Source organism: Agelaius tricolor, unplaced genomic scaffold (genome assembly GCF_023055355.1).
Source record: "Agelaius tricolor isolate 1412-34295 unplaced genomic scaffold, bAgeTri1.0.p SCAF_51, whole genome shotgun sequence".
NCBI lineage: Eukaryota > Metazoa > Chordata > Aves > Passeriformes > Icteridae > Agelaius > Agelaius tricolor.
In genome coordinates this window covers 2,840,311-2,850,000 of record NW_027269311.1, presented here as the reverse complement: position 1 = coordinate 2,850,000, position 9,690 = coordinate 2,840,311, and positions in this window count along the sequence as shown.

Below are 9,690 nucleotides of genomic sequence, written 5' to 3'. Positions count from 1 at the left end.
AGCGGGAGGGGCGACACCTCGCCTGCGACGGGAAGCGAATTGGAAAGGAGACCGCCCTGCCCGAGCACCGGACCCTCCCCGCCGTGGCTTCCCCGCCACAGAGAAGCCTCGGAAGGAGAGCCGGCCCGCCGGGGGCCCTCTCCGACGCCACCCGAAAAGCCACATCGATCAGCCGCGGCTCCGCGCCGACGGCGACAAGGGCCCCACGGCCACGCTTCCTGGGACAACAACGGCGACGGCCGCCCAGCCCGCCTGCCCGTCGGATCGCTCGCTCGCCGCAGCAGAGGAGCGCGGGGGGTGCCGCCACCCGCCCGCCCGCAGCCGGCAACGGCGGGACTGGAGCGGCCCGGGGAGAACCCGGCCGAGCGTGCGAGAAAAAGTGCCACCGACCTGGCGCGGCCACGGGCCACCGGCGGCTTTCGCCCGGCCTCGCGGCGGTCGGCTTGCCCTGCCGGAAAAAAAAAGCCGGGGGACGGCACGACAAAAGAAAAAGGCACACGGAGGCGCCTTCGCAACGCCCCGTGCTAGCCACGGGGGCCACGGGGCCAGGGGCCCGCAGCGGGGGGGCCGAGTGACGGGCCTCAACTGCCTCCCCACCACGGACTCACCGGCATCCCGCCTCGCGCTGTCGTCGCAACGCTCCTCAGTGCCGCGGCTTAGGGCCGCCAGAGAAAAAGAAAGAAGGCCCGCGGAGGAGGCCTGGCGGGTGCCCCCCACACTCCGCCCGCCTCAACCGAAAGCAACCCACCCGGCGCGGCAAAGCCGGCCCCGCCCGGCACAAGCGGCTCGGTCGAGCCCGGCCACGACCGAGGTAGGCGAGGCGCCGCCGCCTCGCCCAGGACCAGTCCGGGGGGCTCTCCGTCGGGTGCCGGGCCCGGCAAGTTCAAAAAAAGAAAAAGAACTAGGCCCAAAAATTCTGCCCGCCACAAGGCGGGTCCCCGGCTTAAGGCCGAGGGAGGGGGACGGCTTCTCCAACGCGGGCCGAGCACCGCCGCCACCGCCGAGGCGGACCGACGGGCCCAAAACCCCGCCCGCCGAGCGGGCCCCCGGCTTAAGGCCGGGCAGAAAAGGGACGAGGCGCCGCCGCCTCGCCCGCCACCGGTGCCCGGGGGGGGCCGCCCCCCCCCGTGGCCAATCGACCGGCAGAAGCCGGGCCGGAGCGGGACACGCTCGCGGCTTCTCTTTCTCTCTCTCTCTTCTCCTCTCTCGGCAACTCTCTCTGGGCTCGCTCTCTCGGCTCTCTCCCCGCCTCGCCTCGGGGCCGGCGAGCAGCTTTCTCGGATCGTCTTTCGCCCTTCTTGCTCTCTCTCGGCCTTCTCCGGATCCGCTCTTGCGCGGCCCTTCTCTCTCGCCTCCGCGGATCCGGCTCTTTCGCGCGGCCCCTTCTCTCTCGCCTCGCCAACTGGACCCACTTTTCCCTGGGAAGGACGGGAGCCGGGACACAAAGGCACGCGCGCTTCGTTCCCGGCTAGGCGGCACTCGCTTGGCCCTGGCGACCGCACGCGCGGCCGCTCCGCTCCGCCTCGGACGCAGGTACGGGGTCAACCTGCGGGGATGCGGCCCGTCACCTCGCTCCCATAAGACGGACAGACGAGTCCAAAGCCGGCCAGGCCTCCAAGAGGACCAATGCAGCTCGACCGGGGAGGGGCGCCAACGCAGGCCGCCTCCTACCATGACGAAGCCGGAGGCGGCCGACAACAGCGACCCCTTGGTGAACTTCCGCAGACGGCCGAGACAACAGGTCTACCCGGCCGGCGCCGAAATTGCACTAAGTCCCGCCGGAGCGAGGTAGACCTGATGTCCCCGGCCGGCGCCCGCCACCAGGGGGCAAGGCCGGCCCACGGCAGACCCCGGAGCGAGGTAGACCTGATGTCCCCGACCGGAGCCGGGGTAGACCTGATGTCCCCGACCGGAGCCGGGGTAGACCTGATGTCCCCGGCCGGAGCCGGGGTAGACCTGATGTCCCCGGCCGCAGCCGGGGTAGACCTGTTGTCCCCGGCCGGAGCCGGGGTAGACCTGATGTCCCGGGCCGCAGCCGGGGTAGACCTGATGTCCCCGACCGGAGCCGGGGTAGACCTGATGTCCCCGGCCGGAGCCGGGGTAGACCTGATGTCCCCGGCCGCAGCCGGGGTAGACCTGATGTCCCCGACCGGAGCCGGGGTAGACCTGATGTCCCCGACCGGAGCCGGGGTAGACCTGTTGTCCCCGGCCGGAGCCGGGGTAGACCTGTTGTCCCCGGCCGGAGCCGGGGTAGACCTGATGTCCCCGGCCGGAGCCGGGGTAGACCTGATGTCCCCGACCGGAGCCGGGGTAGACCTGATGTCCCCGGCCGGAGCCGGGGTAGACCTGATGTCCCCGGCCGCAGCCGGGGTAGACCTGTTGTCCCCGGCCGCAGCCGGGGTAGACCTGATGTCCCCGGCCGGAGCCGGGGTAGACCTGATGTCCCCGGCCGCAGCCGGGGTAGACCTGATGTCCCCGGCCGGAGCCGGGGTAGACCTGTTGTCCCCGACCGGAGCCGGGGTAGACCTGATGTCCCCGGCCGCAGCCGGGGTAGACCTGATGTCCCCGACCGGAGCCGGGGTAGACCTGATGTCCCCGGCCGGAGCCGGGGTAGACCTGATGTCCCCGGCCGCAGCCGGGGTAGACCTGTTGTCCCCGGCCGCAGCCGGGGTAGACCTGATGTCCCCGACCGGAGCCGGGGTAGACCTGATGTCCCCGGCCGGAGCCGGGGTAGACCTGTTGTCCCCGACCGGAGCCGGGGTAGACCTGATGTCCCCGGCCGCAGCCGGGGTAGACCTGATGTCCCCGGCCGCAGCCGGGGTAGACCTGTTGTCCCCGGCCGGAGCCGGGGTAGACCTGATGTCCCCGGCCGGAGCCGGGGTAGACCTGATGTCCCCGACCGGAGCCGGGGTAGACCTGTTGTCCCCGACCGGAGCCGGGGTAGACCTGATGTCCCCGGCCGCAGCCGGGGTAGACTTGATGTCCCCGGCCGCAGCCGGGGTAGACCTGATGTCCCCGACCGGAGCCGGGGTAGACCTGATGTCCCCGGCCGCAGCCGGGGTAGACCTGATGTCCCCGACCGGAGCCGGGGTAGACCTGATGTCCCCGGCCGGAGCCGGGGTAGACCTGATGTCCCCGGCCGCAGCCGGGGTAGACCTGATGTCCCCGACCGCAGCCGGGGTAGACCTGTTGTCCCCGGCCGGAGCCGGGGTAGACCTGATGTCCCCGGCCGCAGCCGGGGTAGACCTGATGTTCCCGGCCGCAGCCGGGGTAGACCTGATGTCCCCGACCGGAGCCGGGGTAGACCTGATGTCCCCGGCCGCAGCCGGGGTAGACCTGTTGTCCCCGACCGGAGCCGGGGTAGACCTGATGTCCCCGGCCGGAGCCGGGGTAGACCTGATGTCCCCGGCCGCAGCCGGGGTAGACCTGATGTCCCCGACCGGAGCCGGGGTAGACCTGTTGTCCCCGGCCGGAGCCGGGGTAGACCTGATGTCCCCGGCCGCAGCCGGGGTAGACCTGATGTCCCCGGCCGCAGCCGGGGTAGACCTGATGTCCCCGACCGGAGCCGGGGTAGACCTGATGTCCCCGGCCGCAGCCGGGGTAGACCTGATGTCCCCGACCGGAGCCGGGGTAGACCTGATGTCCGGCCAGGGCGAGGACGACCTGATGTCCCACGGGAGAGAGCTAGACCTGGTGTCACAGAGAATCCGGGGTAGACCTGGTGTCCCGCTGGAATCGGGGTAGACCTGTTGTCTCCCCAGGACTTTGTGACAGAGATCTGCTAGCCCTACGGAACAAGGGTAGACCTGTTGCCCCTATTGAGCTGAGGTAGACCAGTTGTCCCTACAGAGCAGGGTAGACCTGTTGTCCCTGGCTGGAGCTGGGGTAGACCTGATGTCCCTACAGAGCTGGGTAGACCTGTTGTCCCTGGCTGGAGCTGGGGTAGACCTGATGTCCCTACAGAGCTGGGTAGACTTGTTGTCCCCGGACGGAACTCGGGTAGACCTGATGTCCCTACAGAGCTGGGTAGACCTGTTGTCCCTGGCCGGAGCTCGGGTAGACCTGATGTCCCAGTGAAGCCAGGGTAGACCTGTTGTCCCTGGCCAGGGTCGGGGAAGACCTGTTGTCCCGCCAGGGCGAGGACGACCTGATGTTCCGCTGGAGCGAGGTAGACCTGGTCTCCCTGAGAAGCCGGGGTAGACCTGTTGTCCAGATGAAAACGCGGTAGACCTGTTGTCTCCCCAGGACTTTGTGGCAGAGATCTGCTAGCCCTACGGAACAAGGGTAGACCTGTTGCCCCTATTGAGCTGAGGTAGACCAGTTGTCCCTACAGAGCTGGGTAGACCTGTTGTCCCCGGACGGAGCTGGGGTAGACCTGATGTCCCTACAGAGCTGGGTAGACCTGTTGTCTCTGGACGGAGCTGGGGTAGACCTGATGTCCCAGCGAAGCCAGGGTAGACCTGTTGTCCTGGCCAGGGCCTGGTTAGACCTGTTGTCCGGCCAGGGCGAGGACGACCTGATGTCCCACGGGAGAGAGCTAGACCCGGTGTCACAGAGAATCCGGGGTAGACCTGGTGTCCCGCTGGAATCGGGGTAGACCTGTTGTCTCCCCAGGACTTTGTGACAGAGATCTGCTAGCCCTACGGAACAAGGGTAGACCTGTTGCCCCTATTGAGTTGAGGTAGACCAGTTGTCCCTACAGAGCAGGGTAGACCTGTTGTCCCCGGACAGAGCTGGGGTAGACCTGATGTCCCCACAGAGCTGGGTGGACCTGTTCTCCCCGGACGGAGCTGGGGTAGACCTGATGTCCCTACAGAGCAGGGTAGACCTTTTGTCCCTGGCCGGAGCTCGGGTAGACCCGATGTCCCTACAGAGCAGGGTAGACATGTTGTCCCTGGCTGGAGCTGGGGTAGACCTGATGTCCCTACAGAGCTGGGTAGACCTCTTGTCCCTGGACGCAGCTGGGGTAGACCTGATGTCCCAGCGAAGCCAGGGTCGACCTTTTGTCCTGGCCAGGGCCGGGGTAGACCTGTTGTCCGGCCAGGGCGAGGACGACCTGATGTCCCACGGGAGAGAGCTAGACCTGGTGTCACAGAGAATCCGGGGTAGACCTGGTGTCCCGCTGGAATCGGGGTAGACCTGTTGTCTCCCCAGGACTTTGTGACAGAGATCTGCTAGCCCTACGGAACAAGGGTAGACCTGTTGCCCCTATTGAGCTGAGGTAGACCAGTTGTCCCTACAGAGCAGGGTAGACCTGTTGTCCCTGGCTGGAGCTGGGGTAGACCTGATGTCCCTACAGAGCTGGGTAGACCTGTTGTCCCTGGCCGGAGCTGGGGTAGACCAGATGTCCCTACAGAGCTGGGTAGACTTGTTGTCCCCGGACGGAGCTCGGGTAGACCTGATGTCCCTACAGAGCTGGGTAGACCTGTTGTCCCTGGCCGGAGCTCGGGTAGACCTGATGTCCCAGTGAAGCCAGGGTACACCTGTTGTCCTGCCCAGGGCCGGGGTAGACCTGTTGTCTCCGGACGGAGCTGGGGTAGACCTGATGTCCCAGCGAAGCCTGGGTAGACCTGTTGTCCCTGGCCAGGGTCGGGGAAGACCTGTTGTCCCGCCAGGGCGAGGACGACCTGATGTTCCGCTGGAGCGAGGTAGACCAGGTCTCCCTGAGAAGCCGGGGTAGACCTGGTGTCCAGATGAAAACGCGGTAGACCTGTTGTCTCCCCAGGACTTGGTGACAGAGATCTGCTTGCCCTACGGAACAAGGGTAGACCTGTTGCCCCTATTGAGCTGAGGTAGACCAGTTGTCCCTACAGAGCAGGGTAGACCTGTTGTCCCTGGCTGGGGCTGGGGTAGACCTGATGTCCCTACAGAGCTGGGTAGACCTGTTGTCCCCGGACAGTGCTGGGGTAGACCTGATGTCCCAGCGAAGCCTGGGTAGACATGTTGTCCCTGGCCAGGGTCGGGGAAGACCTGTTGTCCCGCCAGGGCGAGGACGACCTGATGTTCCGCTGGAGCGAGGTAGACCTGGTCTCCCTGAGAAGCCGGGGTAGACCTGGTGTCTAGCTGAAAACGCGGTAGACCTGTTGTCTCCCCAGGACTTGGTGACAGAGATCTGCTAGCCCTACGGAACAAGGGTAGACCTGTTGCCCCTATTGAGCTGAGGTAGACCTGATGTCCCTACAGAGCAGGGTAGACCTGTTGTCCCCGGATGGAGGTGGGGTAGACCTGATGTCCCTACAGAGCTGGGTAGACCTGTTGTCTCTGGACGGAGCTGGGGTAGACCTGATGTCCCAGCGAAGCCAGGGTAGACCTGTTGTCCTGGCCAGGGCCGGGGTAGACCTGTTGTCCGGCCAGGGCGAGGACGACCTGATGTCCCACGGGAGCGAGTTAGACCTGCTGTCACAGAGAATCCGGGGTAGACCTGGTGTCCCGCTGGATTCGGGGTAGACCTGTTGTCTCCCCAGGACTTTGTGACAGAGATCTGCTAGCCCTACGGAACAAGGGTAGACCTGTTGCCCCTATTGAGTTGAGGTAGACCAGTTGTCCCTACAGAGCAGGGTAGACCTGTTGTCCCCGGACGGAGCTGGGGTAGACCTGATGTCCCCACAGAGCTGGGTAGACCTGTTGTCCCCGGACGGAGCTGGGGTAGACCTGATGTCCCTACAGAGCAGGGTAGACCTTTTGTCCCTGGCCGGAACTCGGGTAGACCCGATGTCCCTACAGAGCAGGGTAGACCTGTTGTCCCCGGACGGAGCTGGGGAAGACCTGATGTCCCTACAGAGCTGGGTAGACCTCTTGTCCCTGGACGCAGCTGGGGTAGACCTGATGTCCCAGCGAAGCCAGGGTCGACCTGTTGTCCTGGCCAGGGCCGCGGTAGACCTGTTGTCCGGCCAGGGCGAGGACGACCTGATGTCCCACGGGAGAGAGCTAGACCTGGTGTCACAGAGAATCCGGGGTAGACCTGGTGTCCCGCTGGAATCGGGGTAGACCTGTTGTCTTTCCAGGACTTTGTGACAGAGATCTGCTAGCCCTACGGAACAAGGGTAGACCTGTTGCCCCTATTGAGCTGAGGTAGACCTGATGTCCCTACAGAGCTGGGTAGACCTGTTGTCCCTGGCTGGAGCTGGGGTAGACCTGATGTCCCTACAGAGCTGGGTAGACCTGTTGTCCCCGGACAGTGCTGGGGTAGACCTGATGTCCCAGCGAAGCCTGGGTAGACCTGTTGTCCTGGCCAGGGCCGGGGTAGACCTGTTGTCCCGCCAGGGCAGGGACGACCTGATGTGTCGCTGGGGCGACGTAGACCTGGTCTCCCAGAGAAGCCGGGGTAGACCTGGTGTCCCGCTGGAATCGGGGTAGACCTGTTGTCTCCCCAGGATTTTGTGACAGAGATCTGCTAGCCCTACGATATAAGGGTAGACCTGTTGTCCCTATTGAGATGAGGTAGACCAGTTGTCCCTACAGAGCAGGGTAGACCTGTTGTCCCCGGACGGAGCTGGGGTAGACCTGATGTCCCCACAGAACTGGGTAGACCTGTTGTCCCCGGACGGAGCTGGGGTAGACCTGATGTCCCTACAGAGCTGGGTCGACCTGTTGTCCCTTGCCGGAGCTTGGGTAGACCTGATGTCCCTACAGAGCTGGGTAGACCTCTTGTCCCTGGACGCAGCTGGGGTAGACCTGATGTCCCAGCGAAGCCAGGGTCGACCTGTTGTCCTGGCCAGGGCCGGGGTAGACCTGTTGTCCCGCCAGGGCAGGGACGACCTGATGTCCCGCTGGGGCGAGGTAGACCTGGTCTCCCAGAGAAGCCGGGGTAGACCTGGAGTCCCGCTGGAATCGGGGTAGACCTGTTGTCTTTCCAGGACTTTGTGACAGAGATCTGCTAGCCCTACGGAACAAGGGTAGACCTGTTGCCCCTATTGAGCTGAGGTAGACCTGATGTCCCTACAGAGCTGGGTAGACCTGTTGTCCCTGGCTGGAGCTGGGGTAGACCTGATGTACCTACAGAGCTGGGTAGACCTGTTGTCCCTGGCTGGAGCTGGGGTAGACCTGATGTCCCTACAGAGCTGGGTCGACCTGTTGTCCCTTGCCGGAGCTTGGGTAGACCTGATGTCCCTACAGAGCTGGGTAGACCTCTTGTCCCTGGACGCAGCTGGGGTAGACCTGATGTCCCAGCGAAGCCAGGGTCGACCTGTTGTCCTGGCCAGGGCCGGGGTAGACCTGTTGTCCCGCCAGGGCAGGGACGACCTGATGTCCCGCTGGGGCGAGGTAGACCTGGTCTCCCAGAGAAGCCGGGGTAGACCTGGAGTCCCGCTGGAATCGGGGTAGACCTGTTGTCTTTCCAGGACTTTGTGACAGAGATCTGCTAGCCCTACGGAACAAGGGTAGACCTGTTGCCCCTATTGAGCTGAGGTAGACCTGATGTCCCTACAGAGCTGGGTAGACCTGTTGTCCCTGGCTGGAGCTGGGGTAGACCTGATGTCCCTACAGAGCTGGGTAGACCTGTTGTCCCCGGACAGTGCTGGGGTAGACCTGATGTCCCAGCGAAGCCTGGGTAGACCTGTTGTCCTGGCCAGGGCCGGGGTAGACCTGTTGTCCCGCCAGGGCGAGGACGACCTGATGTCCCGCTGGGGCGAGGTAGACCTGGTCTCCCAGAGAAGCCGGGGTAGACCTGGTGTCCCGCTGGAATCGGGGTAGACCTGTTGTCTCCCCAGGACTTTGTGACAGAGATCTGCTAGCCCTACGATATAAGGGTAGACCTGTTGCCCCTATTGAGTTGAGGTAGGCCAGTTGTCCTTACAGAGCTGGGTAGACCTGTTGTCCCCGGACGGAGCTGGGGAAGACCTGATCTCCCTACAGAGCAGGGTAGACCTGTTGTCCCTGGCCGGAGCTCGGGTAGACCTGATGTCCCAGTGAAGCGTGGGTAGACCTGTTGTCCTGCCCAGGGCCGGGGTAGACCTGTTGTCTCCGGACGGAGCTGGGGTAGACCTGATGTCCCAGCGAAGCCAGGGTAGACATGTTGTCCCTGGCCAGGGTCGGGGAAGACCTGTTGTCCCGCCAGGGCGAGGACCACCTGATGTTCCGCTGGAGCGAGGTAGACCTGGTCTCCCTGAGAAGCCGGGGTAGACCTGGTGTCCCGCTGGAATCGGGGTAGACCTGTTGTCTTTCCAGGACTTTGTGACAGAGATCTGCTAGCCCTACGGAACAAGGGTAGACCTGTTGCCCCTATTGAGCTGAGGTAGACCAGTTGTCCCTACAGAGCAGGGTAGACCTGTTGTCCCTGGCTGGAGCTGGGGTAGACCTGATGTCCCTACAGAGCTGGGTAGACCTGTTGTCCCCGGATGGAGGTGGGGTAGACCTGATGTCCCTACAGAGCTGGGTAGACCTGTTGTCTCTGGACGGAGCTGGGGTAGACCTGATGTCCCAGCGAAGCCTGGGTAGACCTGTTGTCCTGGCCAGGGCCGGGGTAGACCTGTTGTCCGGCCAGGGCGAGGACGACCTGATGTCCCACGGGAGAGAGCTAGACCTGGTGTCACAGAGAATCCGGGGTAGACCTGGTGTCCCGCTGGATTCGGGGTAGACCTGTTGTCTCCCCAGGACTTTGTGACAGAGATCTGCTAGCCCTACGGAACAAGGGTAGACCTGTTGCCCCTATTGAGTTGAGGTAGACCAGTTGTCCCTACAGAGCAGGGTAGA